Source organism: Charadrius vociferus, unplaced genomic scaffold, assembly GCF_000708025.1.
Source record: "Charadrius vociferus isolate BGI_N301 unplaced genomic scaffold, ASM70802v2 scaffold180, whole genome shotgun sequence".
Taxonomy (NCBI): Eukaryota; Metazoa; Chordata; class Aves; order Charadriiformes; family Charadriidae; genus Charadrius; species Charadrius vociferus.
In genome coordinates this window covers 753294-763267 of record NW_009646412.1, presented here as the reverse complement: position 1 = coordinate 763267, position 9974 = coordinate 753294, and positions in this window count along the sequence as shown.

The following is a 9974-nucleotide window of genomic DNA, read 5'->3' as shown; positions in this document are numbered from 1 at the left end:
ACTGGTTATTAATAAAACTATACTTTCAAAAATTCTCTTGAGAAATATGAATGAATCTGTTTTTCTTAATGGCCTCCAAACTATTTTGCAGTGATGTATTTTGAACACAGCAGAACTTTTTTGAATCTTGCATCTAAATTTTAAGTTACCTACATAATCAGGGAGTTAAACACCTTTTCCTGTAAGTAGGTGCACCTTACAGGTTTCAAATGTCTTTTTAGAACTACCTCTGGCCAAATGTTTGCTACCAAATGTAGCGTGTATTCAGCTTTTTTCTTCCTTTTGGATTTGAGCCTCACTCTGAGAAGAAGGGTGAGGCATTCAGGATACTCCTTTGTTTGATTTTCTCCTTGTCCTGTCCTTGAATCTTAAAATGTTGTAATTTCTTGTTAGTGAAGTGGTAATAGGTCTATAATGACAAGACATGTATCAATGAAGTAGCGTGTTCCTGTTTCTTTTTAAAATATAGTATACAAACAATCTAGTTCTCCACTTTCATAATGACTAAAACTGGAATTTCTTTTTCTTTTCCCCCAGAAATATTTTCAAGAAATCTTTTTCCAGAATTCAGAAACTTTTTTTTTTTTGCTTACTCAATGGCCATCTTCATCACCTTACTGCCAGCTTTCAGTGTTACACTGTCCTTAGAGGTATCAGCACAATCCCTGATCAAGGGCGATGCTCCTCCTTGATCAAGGAAAAAATAGGGAGTATCAAAGTGAAGGGAGGGGATACAATTTTGCCTTTGCACATAGGAGCAACACACCACTGTAATAGTTCTACTTCTGCAATAGCTGCACTACTGTGCTGCAGTAACATGCTGTGCTACTGTAATATGCTGGACTACCATAGCGGCTCTGCTATCCTCACTTCAAGAGGAAGAATCATAAAATGAAACCGCTAAAAATAGCTCTTAAGATGAGAAGCTGGTCCCCTATTCAGCTTATAGAAGGGAGGCTGAGATAAGATCTTGCATAGCTACTCATACATGTAGGGGAAAAAGGGATCTAAAAGTGTGTAGTTCTGGCTTTTAGGAAAGAAAGTAAGACTGAAAGTCTTTTTAGTCTTATATAACATGAGACAACCAGATCCAATGAGCAGAAGTCAGGCAAATTCACCTTGACATATGATGCAGTTTTCTAACAGGGAGGATGATAAATTAACACTGATTTTGGAGGGTGGTGCAGTCACTATAATTGGAAGGTGACGTTAGCTGCTGTCCTAAAGATAGGATTTGATCCAGCTTCTGAGAGCTTGGAGGCTGCATAGGCAGGTACCTAAGTAAGTTTAGGTGGTTGTATTCCTTCTTGCCTTGGATCTTGTGGCTCCAAATACCTCTCTGTCATCCACTTTCATCCACACATGCCTAGGGGAAGGAAGGTTCAACAGTCTTGCCTGCATAATCCCACAGAACTGGCAGCTCTGCAGTCATAGAATCATAAAATATCTTGAGTTGAAAGGGACCTATAAGGATCATCAAGTCCAACTCCCTGCTCCTCACAGGTCTACCTAAAACTAGCCCATATGATTAAGACTGTTATCCAGATGCTCCTTGAACTCTGACAGGCTTGATGCTGTGACCACTTCCCTGGGCAGCCTGTTCCAGTGACCGACTACCCTCTCAGTGAAGAACCTTTTCCTAATATCCAATCTGAAATTCCCCTGATGCAGCCTCATTCCATTTCCTCATGTCCTGTCGCTGGTCACCAGAGAGAGATCAGCACCTCCCCTTCTGCTGCCCCACTTGAGGAAGTTGTAGACTGTGAAGAGCTCACCCCCTCAGTAAACAACTGCAATCTGTTCCCAACACTCCCCACTTGAATAAGAACAATGGGACAATTTTTTTTTCTCCATTTGTCTATCTTATTCTAAAGCATCAGACTTTGACAGTGTCTGGAAGCAGGACAGCATATGGACTGGTACTCTGAGATGCACCAGGTGGGTCCTGTCAGTTGACAGATTTGCTCAAAGTCCAATTGAACATCAAATCTGGGATGACAAAGAAATGTTTCTGGGATGAAAAATATGCCCATACTGGAAGGACTCATGACACATTTTGCAATTTAAGTAAAAGGAAAACAGGTCCTTTCTGTTGTAGTAGGTCCTGTTCACTGTAGGCTGATGCCTCAATCTTGTCTGTTCCCTATCTCTGGTACAAAAGGGTTTAGTTGCCTGAGGATTGAAATATTTAAGTCTAATTAAAGTCATTGTGTTCAGTACAGGAATGTGTGGGTGACATTTACATGCCTTTAATACATGAGAAGTCAGTTTAAGTAATTTAACAGTCATCTCTGGCCTCTGAAGATGACATACTCCATGAAAAGATGAAATCACCACTTCTCTGAATGATCTCCCTCACGAATACAGCATCAAATTCAGCCATCAAATGTCAGGTGTTACCCCTAAGCTTTCTTTTTACTGATGGTCTTTTGGGCCCTTCTTACCCCCAGGTCCTTTCAGTCTCTGCTCCGATGTGGGCACCCTGCCAGCGTGGACGGGCAGCCCACCTCTGCCTGCCCTGCCTCCTCTCTCCTTCCCCGCAGGGCAGTCTGTGGGTCTCTCAGCCAGGAGCAGAGAGCTCGTGCACTGAGCCACACGCAGCTCCTGCAACATCTGGAAGGCAGCACTTGTGACAAGACCCCAGATCATCCTCCAGGACTGGGAGCTGGTGCCTCCATCCAGAGCCACCGGGTTGAGGCTGGTAGCTATCACCAGTAGAAAGGTGTCACGTCTTATTGGGCAAAAGCAAAACGAACCCAGTAGCTAATAGGGTCTGAGTGCCTGACGCCATGGCTCCAAGATAAGGAGCTTCCAGAAGCTATAAATACATCCAGAAGGCAAAGACAAATGGAGAAGGTGCAAGCAAACAGAGGAACAGTCCTTCTCACACAGGGGAGGGGTGTCCACTACCTTCAGCACATATGATATGATAAGATGAAACAACCTGTAATGAGGTCTGCTTTACCACTTTTCCCCAGAGCTAGCATAGTTGTCCAACAACTATGATTCAGCTCTCCCAGGACCTGTTTTACCTGGATTATCCACACCCTCACTTTGGGGCATTGCTTCCTATCGCTTTTCCCACAAGACCAAAGTCCCACCACTTATTTTTGGTCACACCTTAAAAATCTGGCTCCAAGCTCTTACTAAAATCCTTTTGGAATAGGCTTTGCAGGCAGGGGGAAAAGAAAAGACATTTTGAGATGAACCCACCCCCCACCCCCCATATACAATCACATTAGTCACAGCATCCCAGAACTCCACTCCCTGCCCAAGACTCCTTTGAGCTAGGCAGAGTACAAACACAGAATAAAATATTGCCATGTCACAGACACTTATAATTCTTTGAGTATTAGCTTAAAAAAGCGTAGAAGTCTGGTAGATGGTGTTTTACATTCACTTTGTGCTGTACAGACAGACCAAAGAAAGTACAAGCCAAGCTGGTTCCTTGATCCCTTGGAAGTCAGCTGATGATTTCACTGTATCCTGAAAGTACCAATATATACCATGTGATGTGATATGAAGTTGTTTTACACTAAGAGTTTTAAATTACTTGTAATAAATCCTGTGGAAGGGGAGTCTGTGCAAGCAAAATGCAGTGTGTCTAACCGATGTGCAAAAATCTGCTGCAGAAAATTTAGGTATTTGGACCTGGCAGGGAAAAGAAAGTGCCTACATGTCCTTTAAAGTTAATGGACCGGGGTAGATGTCTCTGAAGACACTGAGTGAGGTGCAGCCTCACTAAGTCAGATGTTTATCTTTCTTCATTAATTGCACAGAGACTTAATTGCCAGATGACTTTGTCTATTCAGAATCCACTCCGCGTAGTCCTCTTTGAAGACCTAATAAAGCATGACCAGCTCTTTTTAAAAAAGAAAATGATAACGATGGTGTCCCACTTTCCTATCATGTAGATATTAACAGAGTGATGAAAATGCTTGCTCCAGAGCAGGGCAGCCTTGGTTATGGACCCTCATAGACCCAGGGAAGTTTGTCTTCATCTTTCCCAGGAAAATCTCCTAACAAACAGGTTCTGGCGTTCTAAGTAGGGGAGAAAATTTCCGCCCTTTCTTCTAAGGTGAAAAGGTTATACTGACAGGTGAAAAAGGACAAGCATGGTGTTTATTACCTTGGACACTGTCATCCAGGGATTTTTGAATATGAGTTTTGTCATTTTGATACACCTTTCCACCTCTTTTCCTGCAAATAACACAGATATGTCATGAGATTGAGATTGTTCCCTTTCTGAGTTGCAAGAAATAGCTGAACAGCTGCAATTTTGTGGTCAGCTGCATCAAGAAGTTGCCAATATGTATGCATTGGTTTTTACACCAGGGTGGAGGGGAGCATAATCCATGTAATACAGTGAAAACTTTACTGTAACCCCTGAGTTTTAGCTACTAACAGAGGTAGCTAGCTTACACTGCAGGGACTGCTGATCTCCACTTTGTAATGATGTGCCATCTTCAAGTTTATCAGCTGGCTTTCTCCAATTATTTCTAACTATTAGGAATATAAGCACATATCTATCATATTGATCTGAGGCTTTTATAAAGCAACATTTCCCACAGTAACTCAGTAATGAACAGGATGCAGCAGAGAAGCAGAGAAAAAAGTTATTTTTGCAAAGGAGGAGAATACAACCATTATTTGAAGATTTTAGGTTAGGAGGCTCCTTCCTCTCCTCCTTCTGTCAAAAATAACAGTTAGTTTGTCATATAAGCCCCCTGTGGGCTGGTTTGTGTGAAGGGGCTCTATAAGGACGTAGAGACATGGATGGGGAAAGAGCTACTGAAAACAGCCAACGGAAGGCAGGTGATGGAGCTGAGAGGGAATGTGTGAGGGTATCCTGAGAGCTGATAAGCTCCATTGACCACTCCTCCCCCGAACCCACGAGAACTGATAAACTCACATCACCAGAAGCTGAACAAATTTGAGAGGAGCTGACAGCAGGCACCAGCCCCAGCAGTCCGGGGAGTGTCTCAGAGGAGAATAAGGATGAGGATGAGGAGGAAGCTGCTGCCCTGCAAAGGCTGTGGGTGGGTGCACACCCACCCCACTGGGCTGGGACCTTCCATGGTGAGCAGGGGACCATCCCATAGCCCTCTGCCCCCAGAGCGGGTGTGCGTCTGGGGCGGTCAATGGATAATTACCTGCTACTAATTGTAACAGCTTGTCTCTATCAAGAGTAACAGCTTCAGTAACAAAAGGTCTCCTAGCAGATAGTGGCTGTGGTCTGCGTCTCCCCTGATTTTGCGGCATATCAGGGAAAAGCGAATTTTCAAATTTTCCAGCCTGTTTTTCAGTAGAACCTTCCCTTCCCTTCCCTTTTTCGCCCTAAACTACAAAATTTTGTTCTCAACCTTTCAGTTTTTAGGCTGTCTTGACTACTATTGGGGGATTTTTGTTATTTCTAAAGACCCTTCCCTTCCCTTCCCTTCCCTTCCCTTCCCTTCCCTTCCCTTCCCTTCCCTTCCCTTCCCTTCCCTTCCCTCTTTCGCCCTAAACTACAAAATTTTGTTCTCAACCTTTCAGTTTTTAGGCTGTCTTGACTACTATTGGGGGATTTTTGTTATTTCTAATTATTCTTCTCTCTCTTTTGTTTACCTCACTTGCAAAACTGTAGAGGTGGGGAAGTGAATGCATCTTGTCAATGCATTAAATGCTCTTGTTTTGTTTTTCAGGGAAAAATAATAAAATATTATTTTAAATTCATCAAAGAGTGTATCTAAAGAACAAAGAACACTTTTCAGTTAGCTCTGTTAGGAAATAACTGAGATACTTCCTTGAGCATACTGCGACAGGAACAAATCAATACAGCTGTGTAACTACCAGATGTTCTGGGGAGAATAGGGTAGCAAATGGATTGTAAAGGCAACAGTCGTCTTTCCTCAAGATTCACGGGCACTTTCTGCCTAGAAATAATCTCAGGTTAGTCTATTAGGAAATGAATAAACAGTAAGATCACTTCAGAGGCTTTTTGTAAAACCGAGTCTTCAGCAATCCTAAATATAAATCCACATTGCTTGGTACCAATCTTGTCCTGCTCTATCTATGGTTAGAGTTTGTCTGTATATGGGAATTTAGCTACAAGATAAAATAGTCCTTTATATAAATATCTTATGAGTCAGTCCCAGCTGTAACTCCAAAGTGGTGAAGTTGTTAAGTAAATGCTGTTAAGAGAAATGTAAAATGAGCTATGATTTCTTCACAAGAAAAGGCTTTTATGGCATTTAATATAAGAAAAAATGCTTTAAAAAGGCAGCATTGGACCCCGTGTCATGCTATACAAATGACTATTTGAAAAGTAACGGGATTAAAATAAGATAGAGATATGAATCAACATGTCTGATATAGCTGCTGTGGTAGGTTTACACCAGCCACACTGGGGCATCCTATGATGCTTCTGTAGATCAAATCTCCGTCTTTTCATAAGAAAAGAAATGGATTTTTATGAATATGAAAGATGATATACCCTGTGCATAATGTGTTTCTGTCTGTAGATAAATCTTTGTATTATTAGCTCATCAAAACTAGTCTGTTATTCTATTATTAAAATCAGATAAATTATTTATATAATTTTAATCAGTTGAATTAATTTTTATAATGGTGGCTTGTGATAACTTTGAATTCTACTTCTTCTCACTATGAATTTAAAAAAAATTATACTTAAAAGTAACACCATATTTCTAAGTTCCCTTTTTCATCTGTCATATTTTCTGGAAATATAATCTATGCATTATTTATTTTTTGTCACAAAACAGTTAATTTCTTTATAGCTTCATCAAAACCGGACTGCCTGGGGAGCAAGCCAATTTTATCAGCAATTAAAAAGGTCATTCTTTCAGATTTAAAAATATACTGGGTAACATTTTTTATGGGCCATATGTTAAAATATAGCCGTGTTCTGATAAGTGATCATCATGTACAACTGGTTTCATGGGATTCTAATTTTTATTGTTCCTTAATGGTTTTATTCCACATCTGCCACTTTACAACCAAATTGTGATTGCCAGCTATGCAAACGTAAGTGGTAGACCATATGCTGTTTCTTAGGTATATACTCCTGTCTTGGAAAACAAGCACCATCAGCAACAAATTTTGTTTCAGTTTCATTGACTTCTTTAGATGTTCCTAGACGTTGCCACTGAATAGTCTTATAAATTGCCAGTAGCCTAAAACTCATAGCTGAGCCTCGTTCCTGCGTGGTCACATCTGGCCTGCACTGCTAACAACAGCAGAAAGCTTCTTAGTGTTCCATGTTCATCTGATGGCTTCATGTAACTCTAAATTGGCACTGAGAACTGATCTGTGGCTGATGAAGGTTCTGATGTTGCTAATCTGGAAGCAGATGAAGATCACACTAAAGTCAACAAGACATTGTACAGGTCTGTCCATGCAAACCACGCAGATCAGAGCCTCAGCATCTTCCAAAATTACCAGCACTGCAGTGGTCTGGGTTGCTCAGCAGGAGGGTGGCAGGGTGAAGAAAAGGGTGGCTTTGATGGAAAGGGAGGGAAGTGGGAAGCTTAAACATTTGTACTTATTTTTGGGGGGCGAAAAGCAGGAAACCTGAAGTCCTACTACATTTTCCAGGTAAAACAAGGAACAGACCAAACTTAAAAGAATGTTCACTTCTTTAAAAGTGGAAACTGAGCAGCGAGTCAGGCAGAAAAGAAGAATGGCTGTAAAACTCAAGATCAGACAGGAAGGCAGCAGAAACAACAAAGAGGTGCGTACATAAGCAAGGCCCGCGAAAACCGTTCTTTGTCCCAGGAGAGCATGAGCAGCTGAGGGTTGTATGTACGTGTGAGGGTGAGCATGACAAGTTACTCAGACCGATCCACTCCGTAGCTTAATTGCACCTGTACATGCAAATGGCATCAGCTGCCCTGGGAGAGAGGCGAGGAGAAGCGGTGTAGCCTACTTGAGCCAGCTGGCCACCCTCAGGCGGAAGGGAATAGATAAGGACTGGGAATTGGCAGAACTACGAACTGTGGCTATCTGAATCATGGTTTGGGCCACTGTGGGGCTGTTTTCAAAAGCACTTGCACTTTATGGCAGCAACATAACATTTCTTACATGGAAGAGATATCATTAGGAAAGTACGTCAAAAAGGTAGTCAGCCTTTGATGCAGTTTAGATGTGGAGACAAGCACTGCTATCCTGAGTGGCAGTGGCCAGCTTTCTGCAGAGCACTGTCTACGTTCTCTGAAACACCACTTTTGGAAAATAAGACCTGTGTTCCCAGAACTGTTCAGTTCAAGAGAAATGATTTCCAATTCATTTCTTTGCATGTGAAATGAGTGACCCTTTGGTCGGTGTCATGCCCTAGTCTAAGGGATGAGAAATGAGAATTCAATAGCCATGTTTCTTCTAGGATGAAAGCCTAGATCTTGTAAATATGGCTGCTTAAATTTAAAGCATCTGAGCTGTGGCAGAAGTTGCAGAGCTTAGCTAGATGATAGTAGGAAAATGTTATTTACTAAGATTAGTTAATCTGTAAAGGTTTTCAGAGTGTTCAGAAAATGTGTAAGTCCACACAGCAGCTGGTGAATAGTACTGTTTCCCTGATCTGAATCCCTGCAGGTGCTAGGGAAAGGACTATTTATCTAAGAAGCTACTTCCTGTCTCAGAAGCATGTGGACAGCCTTCGTGATGTCCTGAGAAAGAAGCAGGAACAGAGTGTATTGCTCTGGAGAAGTCACTACTCCAGTGGATGTGAGGAGGAGCTTCCCTTTTCTACCTACCCAAAAGACTTTAGGGGAACATACACAATAACTGCCAAGCTGCCACGGAAAACAAACAATTTACTTTATTTGGTGTGCTAGGGTCTGAATGATATAGATCTGGGAAGACAATTTTTAGTGTTTTCTTGGGACACTTCTGCTTAAAAAAACCCAACCACCACATAATGGAAATAATGGATTCTTCATGGAGGTCTGAGGGCCTTGAAGACTTAATGGCATCAGTGAGAATAAAGGCAAAGAAGATCTTAAGGAAACATCCAAAAATGATCTTAGATGTTGTAAAAAGAAGGTAATTGAGACAGATCTCCATATGGGATCCGAATAATTATTACATTGAGCAGAAACATGCCGGAAGTCAAGCTACTGAGTGCAGGGTTGTGAGGTGAGAGTCAAGATAGGATTTCGTATACTTTGGTACATCTTTGGTCTCAGCCTTTACATAGACATCCCACCCCTTTTCCTTTTCTTCTCACAGGATCATGTCCCTAGGGAAGGGTCCTTCAGTCTCCCTTTGAAGCTGTGCAGGCTTGCTCCAACCTTTTAGAACTTACTTGCTGCTGCTGCTGCCACCTTTCTGTAGGACAGGGTAGTGGAGAGAGCACCTAGTCAGGATGCAAATACTACAGTCTCCTCTCTGCCTCAGGTGTTTCAAACCCCTTTTGTAACCTCTTTAAGCATCCTAATGTCGTGCAGCAACTAAGCAAGGGCAGTTAAGAATTACAACATCAGACTTAAGTGTTTTTCCCAATTCGCCTCATTCTGCTTGAAGCTAAGGTAAAGCAGAAGCAACAAACGGGTGGGTGCATGTGGCTGTATAAAGCTCTCACAGTGCCCAGGCTGTGCATTGAGGGTCCCTGAGGTCTCAGTCCTCCTTCCAGGCATGCTCAGGGGAATCTTTGCAAGCTGCTTGCATCTGTGTAGGGTGAAGAAATGGTCTCACTGCAGCAGAGAATGGAAAAGTAATAAAAAAATTAAATTAGATTAAATTAGTTTAAATAATGAGAAAGAATATAGAGGAGATGATCTCAGAGGCAGGTGCCCTTTTGAGAAAGTAGCTTTATTAGATAATGATTTAATTTATTAAAGCTAGGTTGACAGCGTCCTTTTTTAATGTCGTGTGGAACATTATCTTCTACTCCTCTTGACGGACAATGACAAAAAGCAGTGCATCTAGTGTTGAGTGTGGCAAGAGGGAGGACCTTCAAGTTTTGTTCTGTATTCCAT